The sequence below is a fragment of the Lissotriton helveticus genome, chromosome 5_1 (assembly GCF_964261635.1).
Source record: "Lissotriton helveticus chromosome 5_1, aLisHel1.1, whole genome shotgun sequence".
Taxonomy (NCBI): domain Eukaryota; kingdom Metazoa; phylum Chordata; class Amphibia; order Caudata; family Salamandridae; genus Lissotriton; species Lissotriton helveticus.
In genome coordinates, this window is record NC_136065.1 from 922,687,136 (window position 1) to 922,706,068 (window position 18,933).

The following is an 18,933-nucleotide window of genomic DNA, read 5'->3' on the forward strand; positions in this document are numbered from 1 at the left end:
CCGTAACTCACAGTGAAGTTAGCCAATGGTTGAATGGGGCTGGCTCAGTGACCCATGACACATGGTGGAGTGGGTGGAAGAGAAATGTGAATGACAACAGACTAACGGATGAAGTCTAGCTGACAACCCCTATAACTAACCATGTTACACAAATCATTTTGATAAAATAAAAAGGTCTTGGATAACAAGATCACAAAACAAAAACAAATGATCGGCTGTTGGCTGGCAGCATCTTTGCTAATGCTTTTGTCTAATGCTTTGTGATTCTTTGTTATAAATAGTTAAGAAACATTGAAAAGATAGGTAAAAAGACAGAGACAGTCGTATAGATAGGTACTCAGCAAGATAGGTAGATAGGACAGATAGTCAGTTCATAGACAACCTGAGCCGACATAATTAGGTAGGGTGGGATAGATAACTAGATAAAGATGGGCAGCATGCTAGATACACAGGTAGGTTGATAGATGGGTAGATAAGCAGGTTGATAGGCAGAGAGATGGACAGGCAGGTAGATACTCTGATGGTCAGGTATATAGACAGAAGGATAATTCATAGCATTGCATGCATAGAGAAGATTGCATAGATAGAAAGGGTTGCCAAAACAGCCAGATAGATAGGTAAGTAGATAGGGGTGGGCGGCAAATTTCGTTTTGTTTGCTGAACTTGCGAAATTTCGGCATTTCCACGCGGAACGTAAAAATGTCAAAACTTCTGCGACGAAACGGAATTCGGGGGCATGCATGGGGTAATAAACCTCACCAGGAAGTGTGACCAGGAGGCTGCTTTCTCCTCATCTGCTGCTCTGATCGGTCTCTGACCCTTTATAATCAAGAGGCATGTGAACTCGCATAGGTAGCAAATTCAGTATTGCATTAATCAGCCCAAAAAATTAGTGAGCACTGTCGAGGCTAGGCAGGTGTGCTTTCTCCCAATATTTACCGTCTACAATTAGCTGTAGTCCTTGATGGAGGTCTTTGCATCCATGAGTTTCTCGAGCGCAATTCCCGTGTAGTTCCTGTGACCAGGAGGCTGCTTTCCCCTCATCTGCTGCTTTGATCGGTCTCTGACACTTTATAATCAAGAGGCATGTGAACTCGCATAGAAGCCCCGCCCGTTCGGCCCCGCCACACACACACTAGCGGTATGCAACGTCTTCCCCCTATTTCCCCACTATGATGGACAGTTCACTCAAGGGACTGCGGCGACTTTCGGCGCCGTGACAAAGTTACAGACACATATGGTCACTGGAGGGAGACAACTCTTCTGTCCCTTTACGCATGTAGTGTAGGAAAAAGAACTATACATCTACCCAACGATGTAGCACTTACTGATTAGCCAGTAGATTAGCCTGCAGACTAGAGATTACAACGGGCGCAGCAAAATGTCCGCGAGCATGCGCAATCCCGCGTGTTCGCTGAGATTTCGTGCCGTTTCGTGGAAGTTTGCGGAAGGCAACTCCGCAAATTCCACCCACCCCAATAAGTAGATAGATAAAGACAGACAGCCAGGTAGATAGAGAAACAGGTAGATAGAGAGACAGGTAGTTAGACAGACAGGTATCTAGACAGAGAGACAGAAACAATAAGCATTGCATGCATAGAGAAGATTGCATAGACGGAGAGGGTTGCTTTGACAGTCAGACAGATAGATAGAGAGATAAAGACGGATAGACAGGTGGATAAGCAGGTTGATAGACAGGTAATTAAACAGGTAGACAGACGTAAAGGCAGGTAGGTAGGCAGATAGACAATTAAGTAGACAGGCAGGTAGGGCTGCATAGATAGATAGTAAAGGAAATGAGAATAAAGAGCAGCACCAAAATTAGTAATATAAAAGTTACATGTCTATGTAAGCACAATATACAAAAGCACTGAAAGCAATCTAAAAAAAAGTCATATATGCAAGACATACAGACTAAATTGGTTTACAAATATAAATGCAGTCCTCAATTAAAATACATACAAGCATGGCATACAGGGGTGCAGTTACAAATGCACATCACTGCATGCACAATAAAAAAGAAATGACAACTTAACGAGGAACAGTTTAAAAGGAACACAATTTTGGTATATTGTGAAATAGCAGCAGTCAAATAAATAATAAAAAGTCACTCCAACAGGAATTTACCGCACCATCAGCAGTAGATGGGAATTGAAATCTGGAATGTGCCCTCTGCTTAACACGAGAGCTGGTAGAAAGCATCTTGTGATCTCATCAGACTCTAAACACGAAGGGGATACCAAAGTAATAAAGTAAAGATAAACAATGGCACTGAAGAGAATGCCATTGTGTGCAGATATGCTCCTTGTGAAAGCGCATAATGCAGTCACTCAAAGTGAAGTTATCCAGTGGTTGAAGTGGGCTGACCCCCCCCTGCCTGATGTTACAGTGCGCGGAAGAAAATTGTGAATGACACACCTACAGACCAATGGCTGAAGACAGATGGCTGAAAGCCCCTTTAAATACGTATATTATGAATATATTAAAAAAAACATTAAAAGGTCTTGGCTAATGCCAAACCTGACAGGTGACATGCATTTGCAAATTGGGGCAGTTTTGAACTTTTATGCTGGACTAAGTTAAAATTGTAGGTCTGTAAATGTTTGCCAATTCTGAATGTGTGAATCAGAGAATCTCAGTAAGTTGCACACCCAGATCACTTTTTTGTTCTGCATCCCTAAATTCATGTCAATAAATCCAACGTGTGTGACTATAGGCGTAGGGTTCATGGTGTGGAGCCGAAAGAACAAAATAGGCAACACCACTTTCTTTCACACAAAGCCTTCTGTGGTATCTTCATTTCTATGCCTCACACTTCCCACTTAGTGATAAGTCCCCTGCTGCTCAGCCAGAGTGACTGTGATGCAATTAGAAAGCTGATGTGTTCCTGGGGAAGTGAAATGTCAGTTGAAGTGCATGGGCTGAGCAGCAAGGATGCTGCTCCTGGTGGGGCTTTTCGGATACCTTCTTACCATCTTCTACCTGTAACCTGAGAACACTATCTTAAGAATAAAACCTATCCTGCTGCACCTTACTATTGGCTACCCAGCATCTTCATTTATTCTGGTTCAGGGAGGACCTGACTTGGCAGTTGGGCTGGACAGTTCTCATGAGGAGCAGGGTCAAGGCGGATTTGAAAATGGCTTGGTGCAAACTGAGGTGGCACTGTGGACGAAAAACTATGGATTAGGATGCGCCCAGAGCAGCTGCCAGTGGCTGAGATTAATTCAAGCATTTCATTCATCATCTTGTTGTTGCAGTTGATGCCCAAGTGTGACTGGTATACACAGAAGTGGGTACTGTGCTCACTTTGCAACAGGAATCAAGCAATACCTGGCTGATGAGTTGTTGTCAGGGCAAAACCAGTCATTAGTTGCTTGTATTCCATTTCAGGGAGGACCTAGCGTGCCAATTCAGGCTGGACTGTTCCCATGATGTGCAGGGTCAAGGCTGATTTGCATACAGCTGGGTCCAAACTGAGATGGCATATATTGGGCAAATAACAATGAATTGGGATGCGCCCTGAGCGATTGCCATTGGCAGAGATTAATTTAATCATTCTATTCATCACCTAGTTGTTGTTGCAACTTCAGAATGGGAGCAGATCTAGGTATACTGTTTTCAATAAAATCAATGAATACTTTTCAGTAAGTTAAGCCGGACTGTTTTGTGCTAAACTACCAAAGGGTTCAGCACAGGTTAATTCAGAGACTTTTGTGGCTCACCCGGACAAGGATTGTGGTTGTTTTCCACGTGGGGCTTCCATTCTCATAACCAATTATCTCTTCCAGATCTCTACTGACAATCCGCAATAAAAGGCCCACGAAGGCTGAGGTTTAAGCATTGATATTACAAAAAGGCTGAGTGCCCGGCAAAAGGTAGCAGAGAAGAGAACGTTAGAATCTACATGGGCAGAGACTTGGGCAAGTATTTGGACTACAATTCTTCAGTAAAGAGGGACTCTCAGAGTCTTAGATAATTTAATCGGAGGTGCCCAAATCCTTGGGAGATACAATTCATAATCTTGCTATAAGTCTCATTTTACAAGCAAGAAGGGAAAGAGTGTGAACAGTGGAAGGGTAAGGGGCAGATGCTAACTCAATGAACATCCACTACTTAATTGGAGTAAGACTTCCTGCTGCTAATGCTGTCTTTCTTCAGAAGAACAAAGTGGAAATGGAGAATTCCAAATAGTTATTTTATTCATTAGGCTAGAAACAGAGAAAATAGTCATTGTATATCAATACCAACTTATATAAAAATGTATATAATTGAGTGAAATGCATTTAATGGTGTAGGCCCAATATATTTAAATACCATAAATGTCACCCTTGCCTTATATTCTAAACCTAATAAAGCTAAGTCTTATGATAAACGTAAGTAACCCGAACCCTAGTTCACAACCTAGGTCTGATGCTCAGCCTCTGCCTAGCTGGTACCCACCACTGACCCTCAGCTGTGAACCTGAGTATAATGCAAAGCTTCACTAAAATTCACAATCTATTTATTTATTTAAAATTTTATATAGCGCAATCTAGATCCAAAGGGTGTCAGAGCGCTTTACAGCGGCATTTACTTTGGTAAAGTATGGGAAACGTTTGTCTAAACTTTCATGCTGAGATCTCTGCCCCACTGTGGAGATCTCTTTATTGTAAGGTAGAGGAAACATTTCCCTATACTTTACAACATGGAGGTCTCCTCCCAAACTGTGAAGTCACCATATGGTAAAGAAAAGTACAATTTTTATTCAACATAAAAAAATGGAAAAAGCCTGATACGTTGTTTTTTTGAGATGCTGTAAATTATTTTTAAATATTTACTTTAATTGAAGAACTAAAGAATGCTTCAGCACTATTAACTACATTTTGAGTTATATAATAAATAATCTAAAATATATTAAATGACTAAATTTTTTAAAAGTTTAAATATTAAATAAAAAAATGAATCCATACCTACAATACATTTTTTTAGTATGCATTAATTATTAAAAGTGATGTATAAAATGAATTACAAGTAATTTATGTTGAAAAAAATGTATTGTTACATTATAAATGCAAACAAATATTTCAAATATGTTCTAATTGAATAAACAATAAGTACTATTGTTAATCTTTTTAATATTATAGTGTATTTATTTATATTTTAACTACCTACATTAATTTACATTATTCCCTAAAGCGTTTTATTTTAAGTCCTTAATGCTATAGATTTCTAGGGAAGGGTGTTGCATTATCAGTGGTTGGTCATGTGTAGTGTTGGCCGTACTCAATTAAATTCAAAATAACTTTATTCGGCTCCAAGAACCATAAACGTTTTAACAAACATTACAATTAAAATTTCATAACATATTTGTAATGCAGCGTAGTTAAAATTAGTAAAGAGAAAAGTTCATAGGATTCAGACAGTTAAAAAATGTAATCCATAATACAAAAGACCTAGCACAGCAAGATATATCACTGATCATAAAAATTTCAGGGGGTATAAAAGCTGTATAGTAAAAGATTACAAACTTCCTGTTCGACTTCTATACCTCATAACGCTTTTTGATAGCCATTGCAACTTTAATATAGTTAGAAACCGCAATACAGCTAGCAGGGGAGGCCAAAGAATACAGAAAATTAAATTGTTCACACGGGCAGGGCATGAGTTTGTCGGCCCACCCTGATTGTCTTGGGAATGCCAATAAAAAGTGCAGAGAGCGTAAGCGAAGTCTAGTTAAAAGAAATCGTGTCTGTACATTGGCGGTGAAAGTTAGGCAAAATTGCTTTTTTTTTTTTTTAAAGACCTTTATTATACATCATCATTACACAGCCTCAGGCCTACAACCTCAGGGGCTGGCCGCGTCGTAACTCAGGTGCTGTTCTGCGGAGGAGATTTAACACAGCCGTTTAGCCGACAACCCTGGGTCCGGCGGCGTATTGAAGGCGGGATGGCAACTATCAGTCAATACAGGCAGCGGATAAAATAATGTCTTATTTTTTTGTATTTTTGTGTAGCGCATGTAACGGAAAGCTGTACAACTTAGTCATTATGAACAACAAACAAACATTAACTTAGGCAATAGACATCACCGGAAACATTGTAGTACACATGTAACATTTTCATACTGCTATGGACACACCGGCCATTCCACGCCAGTACAGTTGGTCATCTGTGAGAATCGTGTTGAGTTATCGTCACGTGTACTCATACCCATCATGATAAACTATTTTCAACCTCTTCTATCTCATCATCGGAGTCAGGAATGTCATCTTCAGGCAGTGGGTCACACAGGTCCCCCTATATGTATTCCACGGCAGCCAGATCTTGTTCCTTCCACTTACGTGGACTCACCCTTGTCGTATACACCGCCCTTTCTATGAGCATCAGGACATCCATATTCCTACACCAGTGTGCCAGTGTAGGTGCATCAGGCGCTCCCCACTTTTGCGCTATATCTCTTTTAGTAACCATCATACCTATCGTCCCCCAGATTTGACCATGGCGTGAGAGATCGTTTGGTTCCCATATGTTCAGAAGACATCTACGGGGATCAGGCAGGAGTGAGACCTTCAGTGTTTGGGAGATGGTGCGCAACACCTGCCGCCAGTACTCCAGCACACTCGGGCAGTCCCAGATAGTGTGCAGAAAGGACCCTTCCTCCCCGCACCCGCGAAGACAGTATGGGTGGTGTGCCCGATGAAATTTATGAAGTGTGGTTCTGGTGTAGTATATACGGTGCAGTATCTTAAGCTGCACTAACCGGAACTGGGCTGAAATGGCTATTTCTTTCGGGGACGCTAATGCCTCATTCCACTCTGTTTCGTCCATATCGCCCAGTTCATCTACCCATTTCTCTCGCAGCTTACATGTAGGGTCTGGTAGGTTGTTGGTCAGCTTGCGGTATGTGAGGGAGGTGGCGCTATTTTGCATAAAATCTGTGAGTAGCCGATCCTCCAGCGGGGAGGCTTCAGGGATCTCTGTGTGTGTAGGAATTACCGTCAGCAAAGCATGCCTAATTTGTACGTATCGATAGGTTTCGTTAGGGCCTAAGCCATATTGCTGCTGGAGCCGGGGAAACGGTATTACTGTCCCTTCTGCCCATAAGTCTCCCACTGTTGATATGCCAATATTGTCCCACTGCGTAAAACCCTTGCTCCGTCTTAGGTGTCCCAGCGCCTTGGTGTCCCATAGGGGAGTTTGTTTAGTGATGACGCCATTCCATTTAAGCCTTGCCTGCGCTGTGTGCCATAGGGTTACTGTGTGTTTCGTGGGCCCTATAAGTTTCGCCGCCATCCCCTTGTGGTAGAGTGCTGTCAGTAAACTGTTTGTACCTAGTTGTATTCGATCAGCCTTATATGCTGGGTCATCTTGGGGGACATGTATCCAGTGGTTAAGGACCTTGAGCTGTGTTGCCCAGTAGTACATCTGTAAGTTTGGCAACGCGATCCCTCCCTCATACCAGCTTCTGTTCAGCTTTGCATGCGCTATACGCGCAGGGCGATCTCCCCACAATAGGCTGGAGACCATGGCTGTTACTTGCCGAAAGTATCGCGGCGGTACCAGGTACGGGGTGTTTTCAAGAGCATAGATAAAACGGGGCAGCTCCATCATTTTGTACAGCGCTGCCCTCCCCAACAGCGTCAAGGGTAAGTTTGCCCAATGTTGCACGTCTCGCCGCAGGCGATCGAGCGGCGGTTTCAGATTTTTGTCATAGAACGCGGCTGAGTTTTTGTTGATATGAATGCCAAGATATTTGAAGGAATCCACTGCCACCTCCAGCTGACATCCCCCAGGCAGGACTGGTTCCGGTCCGTGCAGCACATAAATAACTGACTTCGTCCAATTTATCGTATAGTCCGATGCCATCCCATGGGTATCGCATAGCATAAGTAGCTCCGGAATCCCACTCTCTGGTTCCATCAGATAGACCAACATGTCATCCGCATAGAGGGAGACTCGGTCTTCCCATCCCTCCCCCCAGCTAACTCCTTTCAACAACGGGGTTGTTCGAATCAGTGTCGCCAGCGGTTCCAGCACTAGGGCAAATAACAAGGGGGACAGAGGACACCCTTGGCGCGTTCCCCTCGCAAGTGGAATCGAGTGCGAGATGTGGCCGTTGGCTGCGACGTGCGCAGTCGGATTAGCGTACAGGAGTTGGATCCAGGATATAAATTTAGGACCGAATCACATATGCGAGAGTACCGCAAAGAGATATTGCCATTCGACCATGTCGAACGCCATCCTTGCGTCTAAGGATAGTATCACGGCTGCTGCCGACAGTCGCGGTGCCCGTGCCAACGCCCCATGGACTCGCCGAAGGTTCAGTGCCGTGCTCCTGTGTGGCATGAAGCCCGATTGGTCCGGGTGAATCAATTGTGAAAGGTGAGGCGTCAGCCTGGTGGCCAACAGTTTCGCCAGTATTTTCACTTCAGCATTTAAGAGAGATATAGGGCGATAGGAGTTGCATTCTGTTGGGGGTTTCCCAGGTTTTGGGATCGCAACGATAGTTGCGGTTCTCTGATCTAGCGGGAGTTCAGCGAGTGCTAGGCTCTCCGTGTACATTGCCAAGAGCGGCGCGCTCAATGTCTCAGACATTAACTTATACCATTCGATGGGAATCCCGTTGGGGCCCATCGCTTTCCCGGATTGTACAGCCGCAATAGCCGACTGTATTTCATCCGTAGTGAGGTCGGCGTCTAGTTCCTCTGCCGCCTCTGGCGCAAGTGTGGGGGTTGAGATGTGGCCAAGGGATTCCAAGGCTTCCTCTCTCGTCACCTCTCTAGTCGGGGTGTATACTGTTTGGTAGTGGTCTGCCAGGGTGCTGACTATATCCTCCGGGCGCGACTGTACCGAGCCATCCGAGGCGCGTAGTTGCAGTATACCTCTAGTACTTCCCCCTTTCTTGTCTAGCCCGGCTAGCATCTTTCCTGCTTTGTCTCCTATATCATAGATCCTATGTGTGGTTGCTGCGATACTGTCAACAGTCCATCTCTTCAGGTGGTCTCTATGCTGTTGCTGACATAACTGCTGTGTATGCAGGGATTCTGATGTAGGGTCCGCCATGTGATTTGTATTTGCTGTGTGTAGTGCAAATTCTAGATCCGCTAACTCTTGAAAGTGTGACCGCCTGTGTGCCACAATGGAAGCTATAGCCTGCCCCCTCAAGACTGTCTTATATGCCTCCCAAACCACGGAGGGAGAGGAGACCAACGCTACGTTTTCGGCGAAATAATACTGCGTTGCTTTCCGCAAGGCTTTGCGAATTGTAGGGATTTTAAGATATCCCGGATATATCGGGTATATCCTCTTGCGGGTCTTCTCCTGACAGGACAGCGTTAGGGTCATCGGGGAGTGATCTGATATTCCCCTAGGATGTATGCTTATATTGTCAACGGTCAGTGCACCAGTGCCCAGTGTTAGGAAATAGTCGATGCGGGATAAGCAATTATGCGTCGCAGAATAATAAGTATATTGTTGTAAGGTGGGGTGTATGTGTCTCCACACGTCTGTCAGCCCCATTGCCTCCAAGAAACTGGCGAACCGAGCGGGCCCTGGCGCCTGTGTTCGGGCGGGGAGTCTATACACTGCTTCATCTGCCGCTGTGTTGAAGTCACCACCTATAATAAGGTTTCCTGCTGGTAATTCTAAGAGAAACCTTCCCAGTGCAGGCAGTGCAATGGAGTGGAGCGCTGGTGGTATGTAAACTGACACCACATTCAGCGGTTTACCTTCCCACTCTCCCTGGATAGCCGCAAAGTGGCCCTGATCGTCTGTTTGGTGTTTAAAACTATGAAAGGGAATGCCTTCCGTACCAGTATGCCCGTGCCCCTCGAGCCGGATGTGAATTCGGATTGCACTGCCATTTTGTATCCTCGCCTGTCTAGTGCCCGATAAGCCTTTCCGGTAAGGTGCGTTTCTTGTAGTAAGACCAGCGCCGGTCCAAGTCGCTTTATGGCCTGCAGTATCAGACCTTGCTTAATCTTGTCGCCTAGTCCCCGCACATTCCACGTCATTAATTTTAGGGGTGGCACCCAAGTCGCCTGTGTGTCCCCCGCGCCTGTGTCAGGTTGTGAGTTTTGTGACGTATCGAATTTGGCTGTGAGTGAAAGAGTGTTCGCATAATCGTAGTGCACATTGTGTACCTCTCCGTAATGCCACGAGTGTGTCTTCGCCATTGTGTCTAGCCTCCATACATGAATACAACCAATAAAACCAATGCCCCCCTTCCCTCCCACCTCCCTGCACAACGGACTTTGAACTGCCCGCCCCCCCCAACTTAGCAGAGTGCTTGTCCCCGTTTAAACCCACAGTATTTGCTTGCTGGGGGAAAGGTATTGTGGCGGTACCGGCCCTTCTTGCCCTCCTCAGTGCGCCCCAAGGCAGTGTCCAGCAACAGCTCGACCATCTCTATCCGTATCAGCTGTCATCTCTCCAGTCACCGATCAACCACTCGGCCTGGCAGTGTTCAGTATCTATGGATCCCGCACCCGGCGAACGTTCTGGAGTTGTACGTCTTGATGCCGAGGCGCCTGCTTGTTCCCTCTGTTGTTGGTGTCGATTGTTCCTGTGCGTACGGCGTGGTGCTTCCACCTGTCTCCAACCCTCCAGCCAATCAAACGCTGCCTCCGGTGTATCGAAGAACCACGTCTTATCGTCAGCCACCACTCGCAATCTCGCCGGGAATAGCATAGAATACGGAAGTTCTTTCGCTCTCAGCGCCTTCTTGACGTCCAGGAAGCATTTGCGTCTGCGGGCGACATCCGCCGTGTAATCCGGAAAGAATGCAAGTGTGGAATTATGTACACGGATCGGTGGTGCCACTCTTGCAGCCTTGAGGATCGCGTCAGTGTCTCTGAAATTAAAGAGTCTGGCCAGAACTGGCTTTGGTTTACCGCCAGGGACTCTGTGCGCTCTTTCCACAGAGAAGAAGTGAGACAGGCCTTTGGGTTGCAGTCTGGTCTTGATCAGGTCCTCTACATAAAGATCCATCGCTGACGAGCCTTCAGATTCCGGAATCCCCAAAATTCTTACATTATTTCTTCGGGAGCGTCCTTCCTGGTCATCTAGCTTTTCTTTGATGAGTTTGTTTTCGTTCTCGAGGCGAGCCATAGCCGTCTGCAGTTCCGAAACATCTTCTACTAGAGTTTTAGCGACTATCTCCACCTCCTTTATCCGCTCCGTCATTTTATGAAAATCCGCCCGCAGCAGGGTGACATCGGTGGATATCGTCCCAACTGTGGTCTGCACTTGCACCAGGGCCTTCATAACGTCTTCAAGGGTCACCTTCCTGGCCCCGTTACTGTCTTGTGGCTTCCCCGGTGGCGTTCGCCCTTCTGTTGCTGATGGATTGCTTTTCTCGTATGCATATTTGTCGAGTTTTAGCTGTGTCGAGTGGGGCTTTGGTCCTCTGCCTGCCATTCTATCGCTGCTCGGAGGTCTCTTTAGCCGAATTGCGTCGTCCGCCCTGCTGCGTCGTACTCAGCACCCCGTTGTTGTGGTTATTACCCCGTGTCACTGCTCCACTCTGTGCGCGAGCTTTTGCGCGGTCACTTTCTCCGCTGCTAATACAGTATGGGTATCCACCACGCCGTCCGACAGCAGGAGGCGGTCACCAGCGCGTCAGTATTGTGATCCGTGCCGAGGAGCGCCCCTTCTTTGGACGGGTGAGTCGTAGTGATAACGTGCGCTGAGTCAGGGAGTCTCTAGGGACCTGTGCTGTCCTATCTTCAGCGATGCCTTCGTTGCTACTGGAAGCTCCTTAAGATTGCGTGTCCCTTTCAGGCGTTGGACAGCCCGTGGAAGTGAATAGCTTGTAATCTGCAGAGATGTCTAGTTTCAGCACTTTGCCCACGGGGCTGGCCAGTGTTCCCAATGGGGACCAGCTCGGGTGGCACCAGATCTTTGCAGTGTTAGCATATGCTGCTGTTACCAGCTAGGTGCCACTGGTAGGTTCAGACAGCGCTCGTGGCTGATTTCCTGGGTAGCACTGGTGAGATATGGGCTCAAAGAGTCACCTCTCCAGCAGTGCACAGACTTGCGCTGAGGCGCTGGTACTCACCCTCCCCGCGCACCCCTCACCTCAGCTGTTTGACCGCCACCACCGCATCTGCACACTGAGGGGTCCCGGTGATTTGCGCTACTAGCGCTTCAGGAGTCTGGTGTGCCTCACTGATATACCGGACGCCGCGGGTCACCCTTTCTCCCGTACTGCGCCGGGCGGTTACGCCGTGATGATGGCGATAGGTCAGTCCTGAGGGGAGAAGACGTTTAAGCCTGATCCTCCCCTCTCTGATGCTGCCGCAGGGCCGCGAGGCCCCGAAAGGGCGCCGCCGTATCTGCTGCCGTTTCTTTTGCCGACGGCTTCGTTTACAGGCAGTTTTTATGTGAGCGCTGGGGGGCCCATGCAATGTTGAGATGCCCACACCTCCGCTGATCACGATGGGTCTCCTGCAGCGACCCGAGTCTTTAGGGCTCCGGGGTCCGAGACGACCGGACGGGACTTCCGGTGACACTCCGCCGTTCTGGTACAACTTCCGGTCGGAGTCTTGCGGCACTTGAGGCCGGTGTCAGGATGGTAGAACAGGCCGCAGATCGTCGGGATCACTTTCACCGGAACTCAGCCTGGTATCGGCTCCGGATTTGCACAGGTCGCAGCTGCATGGTCCTGCGTCCCGGGCACAGACTTTGGAGCCCAAAAATGCGGCGGATCGTCGATCAGATTAATGGAAGGGCCGCTTTCCCCACGGAACCTTCACACTACGCAGCCATTCAGGTCGGCTGCTAGCCACGCCCTCCAGGCAAAATTGCTGTTAGGCGGGGAGCAAACATGAGAGACCCATCACATCAGGTTGAGTATGGCATATGTTTGCCCTCGAATAATGCGCCTCTTGGATGATGGCTTTCGCGTTTGTGAGGATACTATCAGGATTATCATAGTAATTCCCCAGGCCTATCTCATGAAATTTATCTCTCACGAATCGAAGCCAAGGGATCGATCGTGCACTCTCCAGATTAATGAAATCTTTAAATCACATCTCTTGAAAATGTTAATTCCTCAGATAGCCAAATTTTTGCACATTGAAGCAAAGGGGCAATACCTATTTGGTCCTCTAAAAATTCCAACCCCAGCTCTCGATGACAAAGGAGTGTAAGGGCACTATTCGGGGTCATCAATAGGCTTTTTATAAACTTATTTTCCAAAACCTGGAAGTGGTGGCTTTTATTGTGGCCCCACACCCCTGCCCCATAGGTTGCCACAGACAAACATTTAGCTTTATAAAGGGTAACTAGCTCTGTCACCGGCTTATGACCTAACTTGCAGGCATAGCGAAATAGCCGCTCCACAACCCTACTTGTGGGTTGCACCCTTGCTGTTATGAGTGGTTCCCAATTCATCGTATTATTAAATAAGTTCTCTAAATAGGTAAAATTATTCAGTTTATCAATGTTCTTGCCCCAAACAGCAACGTTTTTAGTTTTAGTCAATTTGGGGCCACACACTATACTGCACGATTTAATAAAATTAACTTTTAAATCAAGCGCCGATATAAACTCTGTAAAAGCATTGCGCAATTTTTGAAGGCTATTAGCTGTCAGCCATTAACACAGTGTTGTCCGCGTACGATAGTAGCAGGACAGGATTGCCTCTAATTTGGGGAAAATCAATTTCCTTGTCTAATAAAAATGCCTCTAGGCCATTAGTGTAAATTAAAAAGAGAAAAGGAGCTAAAATGCACCCCTTCCGTAAACCTTCTGTGGACAAAATCGGCTTGGTCTTTTCCCCATGGGGGCCATATCTTATGGCAACAAACAAGTTACTTACCTTCGGTAACAATATATCTGTAAGAAACATTAGTTGGTGATAGATTCCTTACCTTAGAATTACCCCCAGGCGTCAGACTGGATCCGGAAAGCTTTCGTCAGCAGTACACCTGCGCGTCAGTAGGCGTCGTCGTACGGCTCCGCGTAAGTTGTTGGCGTCGTAGTCGCTGAGATTACATCGCTAGAGCTACTTAGACATGCACACGTGCGCTGACGTCAGTTCTGTACATGACTTTCCGCGCCAGGAATGCAGAGCCATGTGAGATACTGACCACTGGTGCTTTGAAACTAGGGCCTTGAAAGGGATGACCTAAACCCTCAAAATCAGTTTGCAGAACGGGGAGGATGGGTGGGGCGGTAAGGAATCTATCACTAACTGTTTCTTACAGATATATAGTTACCGAATGTTAGTAACTTGTTCATCTGAAAGAAACATGTTAGTGATACATTCCTTCCCTTAGAATAGATACCCCAGCAATACCAACCCCGGTGGTGAGTCTGCGAACAAAGATCACACCAGAAAGTCACGGAGAACAGAACGGCCAAAGAAGCCGTCTCTCCGGATTTGACTGTCAAGGCAATAAAGCTTAGTAAAAGTGTGCAGCAAGGCCCACATGGCTGCCTGACCGATGTCTTGCAGAGGGACACCACTTCCCAATGCAGTAGCAGCTGCTGTCGCTCTGGTAGAATGTGTGCGCAACCCCATCGGAGGTTCCTTTTTAGCCAGAGAATAACAGGCATTGATACACAAGATGATCCAGCGGGAGGTAGTCCTCTTGTGTACAGCCCGGCCTTTCTTGGCGCCCACGTAGCCAACAAAGAGCTGGTCATCCACCTGGAACTGTTGTGTGCGATTCAGGTACAATGAGCGCGCACGTTTTGGGTCCAGACGATGGAGCCTCTCTTCCTCTCTGGAAGGGTGCGGAAAGAAAGTGGGCAAGGTGATAGTTTCCCTGATGAGAATGGCAGTGACAACCTTTGAAAAGAAGGAAGGACGAGGGCGAAGCACAACCTTGTGCGGATGGACCGAAAGAAAAGGAGGCTTACAGGAAAGAGCCTGGAGATCACTCACGTGCCTAGCGGAGGTGATGGCAACCAGGAAAGCAGTCTTCAAAGTTAATAAACGAAGAGGACAGTTGTGAAGCGGCTCAAAGGGAGCGCATATCAAATAGGTAAGAACCAGATTCAAGTCCCACTGTGGCATCACAAACGGAATAGGAGGGAAAAGATGAGTAATGCCTTTGAGACATCTATTTACAACAGGGAAGTTGAAACGAGAGGGCTGATCAGGGAGCCTGAGAAAGGCCAAAATTGCAGAAAGATAGCCCTTAATAGTGCCCAGAGCAGAGCTCTGCTGGGCCAGAGAAAGAAGAAACAGTAGAACTTCTGAAAAAGGGGCAGAAAGGGGATCCACAGCCTTTTCTGTGCACCATGCCACAAATTTGTTCCACCTGCAGGCGTATACCGATTTAGTGGAGGGACGCCTGGCTGCCAAAATTATATCACAGACTTCAGGAGGCAAGTCAAAAAGAATCAACTGTCGCCGCTCAATCTTCACGCATGTAGGTGGAGGCTGGGCAGGTTTGGGTGGAGGACCGTCCCCTGCTACTGCGACAGAAGATCCTCCCGAAGAGGCAGTCTGATTGGGGGATCCGTGCTCATACTGAGTAGCTCGGGATACCAAACTCTTCGAGCCCAGTCTGGGGCCACCAGAATAATTTGGGCCCGGTCGCGCCTGATCTTCTACAGCACTCTGTGCAGAAGTGGTATAGGCGGAAAGGCGTACTATAGACCGCAGTTCTACTCATGATGGAAAGTGTCGCCGAGCGAGTGCAGCCTTTGAAATTCCAACATGCAGAAGTGATGACATTGCGTGTTCTCTACGGGTGGCGAACAGATCTAACCAAGGCTCTCCCCACTGTTGAAAGAGACCTTGCGCCACCACTGAGTGAAGATGCCATTTGTGATCCATCATGCACCTGCGGCTGAGTTCGTCCGCCCTGGCGTTCAAAGAACCTGCCAAGTGTTGAACCATCAAGGAAATGATGTGACGTTCCAGCCATGTCCAGAGACACAGAGCCTCCTGACATAGGGTCCAGGACCCCATCCTGCCTTGTTTGTTGCAATACCACATGGTGGTGGTGTTGTCCGTGAACACCTGCACTACTCTCCCTTTGACAGAGGAAAGGAATGCTTTCAGTGCAAGTAGGATCGCCCGGAGCTCCAGAAGGTTGATATGGAGCCTGGACTCTGCCGGAGACCAGAGGCCCCTGATCTCCGCCTCTCCCAAGTGGCCGCCCCATCCCAGAAGGGACGCATCCCTCACCACTGTGTGCTCCTGTTGGGAAAGGGAGAGGGATCTGCCACTGACCCATACTGGTTCGTGAGCCACCACTGCAACTGAGATCTGGACCTACTCAGAGAGGTCCACTTGATGCTGTGCCCACTGGAACTTCAGGTCCCAATGCAGGGCCCGCATATGCCATCGGGCATGATTGGTCAGCAGGATGCAGGAGGCCATGAGGCCCAGCAGCCTCAAGGTCATCCTGACCGAAAACCAGGACAAGGGCCGAAAGATCAGAATTGTAGTCCGAATGTTCTGGAATCGCTGTTAGGGAGGATAAACTCGAAACTGTGCCGCATCCAGAACCGCTCCGATGAAAAGGAACGTCTGAGAGGGAATCAGGTGCAACTACGGCACGTAGATGGAGAATCCCAGCAAATGCAGGAGATCGGCCGAAGTCTGGAGATGGGAGACAACTGCCTGTGGCGAGCCCGCCTTCTACAGCCAGTCATCGAAATAGGGGAAGACTGAAACCCCTGATCTGTGCAGATGAGCTGCGACCACCGCCATCACTTTTGACAACACCCGAGGGGCGCTGGTAAGGCCAAAAGGGAGCAACGTGAACTAAAAGTGCTCGTGGCCTACCGTGAACCGCAGGTAATGCCGGTGGACCGGCAGGACGGGGATATCAAAGTATGCGTCCTGCAAGTTTAACGCTACCATCCAGTCTTGCGGGTCGAGGGCAGACAAGACCTGAGCAAGTGTGAGCATCTTGAACTTCTCCTTCCGGAGGAAGCGATTGACATTCTGATGGTCTAAGACAGGACGCGGGCCCTTGTTTTTTTGAACCAGGAAGTAGTGGGAGTAGAACCACAACCTACTTCTGGCGTCAGAACAGGCTCGATGGCCCCCTTGGCCAAGAGGGCTGCAACTTCTGCTGGAGAAGTGCCAAGGTATCCCTCGAAATGCAGTGGTACTGAGGTGGCATGGCTGGAGGGGTAGTCTCGAAGGGGAGAGAGTAGCCCTGTCGGACTATCAGCAGAACCCACCTGTACGAAGTGATGGTGCGCCAGTGGGGGAGGTGATGGCGAATCCGGCCACCCACTGGCGTGTGGTGGGCCTGAAACAGCGAACTAGGAAGGTTTGGAGGCAGTGACTGCAGGGGAGGAGGTGGACTGACCCGCCCGCTGGCCCCGTGACCCACCTCTGCGGGTCCCACAACTGCAGCTACCATCCAGTCTTGCGGGTCGAGGGCAGACAAGACCTGAGCAAGTGTGAGCATCTTGAACTTCTCCTTCCGGAGGAAACGATTGACATTCCGATGGTCTAAGACAGGACGCGGGCCCTTGTTTTTCTGAACCAGGAAGTAGTGGGAGTAGAACCACAACCTACTTCTGGCGTCAGAACAGGCTCGATGGCCCCCTTGGCCAAGAGGGCTGCAACTTCTGCTGGAGAAGTGCCAAGGTATCCCTCGAAATGCGGTGGTACTGAGGTGGCATGGCTGGAGGGGTAGTCTCGAAGGGGAGAGAGTAGCCCTGTCGGACTATCAGCAGAACCCACCTGTCCGAAGTGATGGTGCGCCAGTGGGGGAGGTGATGGCGAATCCGGCCACCCACTGGCGTGTGGTGGGCCTGAAACAGCAAACTAGGAAGGTTTGGAGGCAGTGACTGCAGGGGAGGAGGTGGACTGACCCGCCCGCTGGCCCCGTGACCCACCTCTGCGGGTCCCATAACTGCAGCTGGGCTGAGACTGTTGCTGCGCAGGCCTGTGGCTCTGGAACGAACGTGTTTTGGCGACCCTTCCTTGGCCACAAAAGGAGCGAAAAGCAGAAGCGGAAGGAAGGCGCGTGGCCGAAAGGCCTTTTGACTTGGCCGTAGCATGCAAGTGCTTAAAACGCTCCAACGCACTGTCTGCCTTGTCACCAAAAAGGCGAGTGCCATCAAAGGGCATGTCCAACAGAGTGTTCTGGACATTCCTGGAAAATCCAGTCGTCCTCAGCCAGGCGTGGCGGCGTAGCACCACTGTCGTGGAAATCGCCCTGCCCAGCAAGTCGGCGGTGTCAACGCCACAACGAATCCTGAACTTGGCTGCGTCTCTTCCCTCAGCAATAGCTTGGGAGAGCACCGTCCAGGTCTCATCTGGACACTGAGGTAGCACCTGCGCAAGCGTGTCCCATACAGAATGAGAATAGCGGCCCAAGAGGCATGCAGTGTTCACAGACCGCAGGCCTGAACTGGCAGAAGTAAAAATTTTATTCCCAAATTGTTCCAGCTTTTTGGATTCCCTGAAAATGGGGTTGCCCGGGGCCGGGCGATGGCGTTGGGCCACGTTCTTATCCACAGGAGACCCTGTGTTGGGCCTGGACCGGGTGCCCAAAAGAACATCTGAAAGTGCGTCATTAAAGGGCAGCAGCGGCTCCGTAGAGGAAGAAACCGGCCGAAGCACTTCTGTCAGGAGGTTACTCCTGACGGCCACCGTAGGGAGCTCGAGGTGGAGAGCCTCGGCTGTCCTACGCAACACCACAGAATATGTACCATCCTCCTCCGTAGCCACGGTAGGAGGAGATAGTGTGCCAGGTTCTGGAGTAAAATCCAGGTCACCTGCATCCTCCAATTCCTCTTCCCAGTCCGGGTCTAACTCGCACTGGGCTGCGAGAGGGTCCTCAGAACCCTCCCAGTCCGCCCTGTCCTCCCCAACCTGCCGGGAGGCGGAAAAGGAGGTGGATGGAGAAAGTGATAGAAATTCACTATTGGTGTTGGAATCGGCGTCGATCGACCCGGTCCGGCACCGTCCCCACATAGGGGTGGAAGCCAGGGACGGCGTAGGTCGGGAAGCCGGATGACGCC

General features: G+C 48.7%; 1 protein-coding gene across 3 annotated transcripts in view; it reads right to left on the minus strand.

Annotated features, from left to right (window-relative positions):
* The window catches only part of PLCE1 (phospholipase C epsilon 1), a 1,554,148-nt gene that overhangs the window by 240,574 nt on the left and 1,294,641 nt on the right, over positions 1 to 18,933 (minus strand). The window lies entirely within an intron of this gene.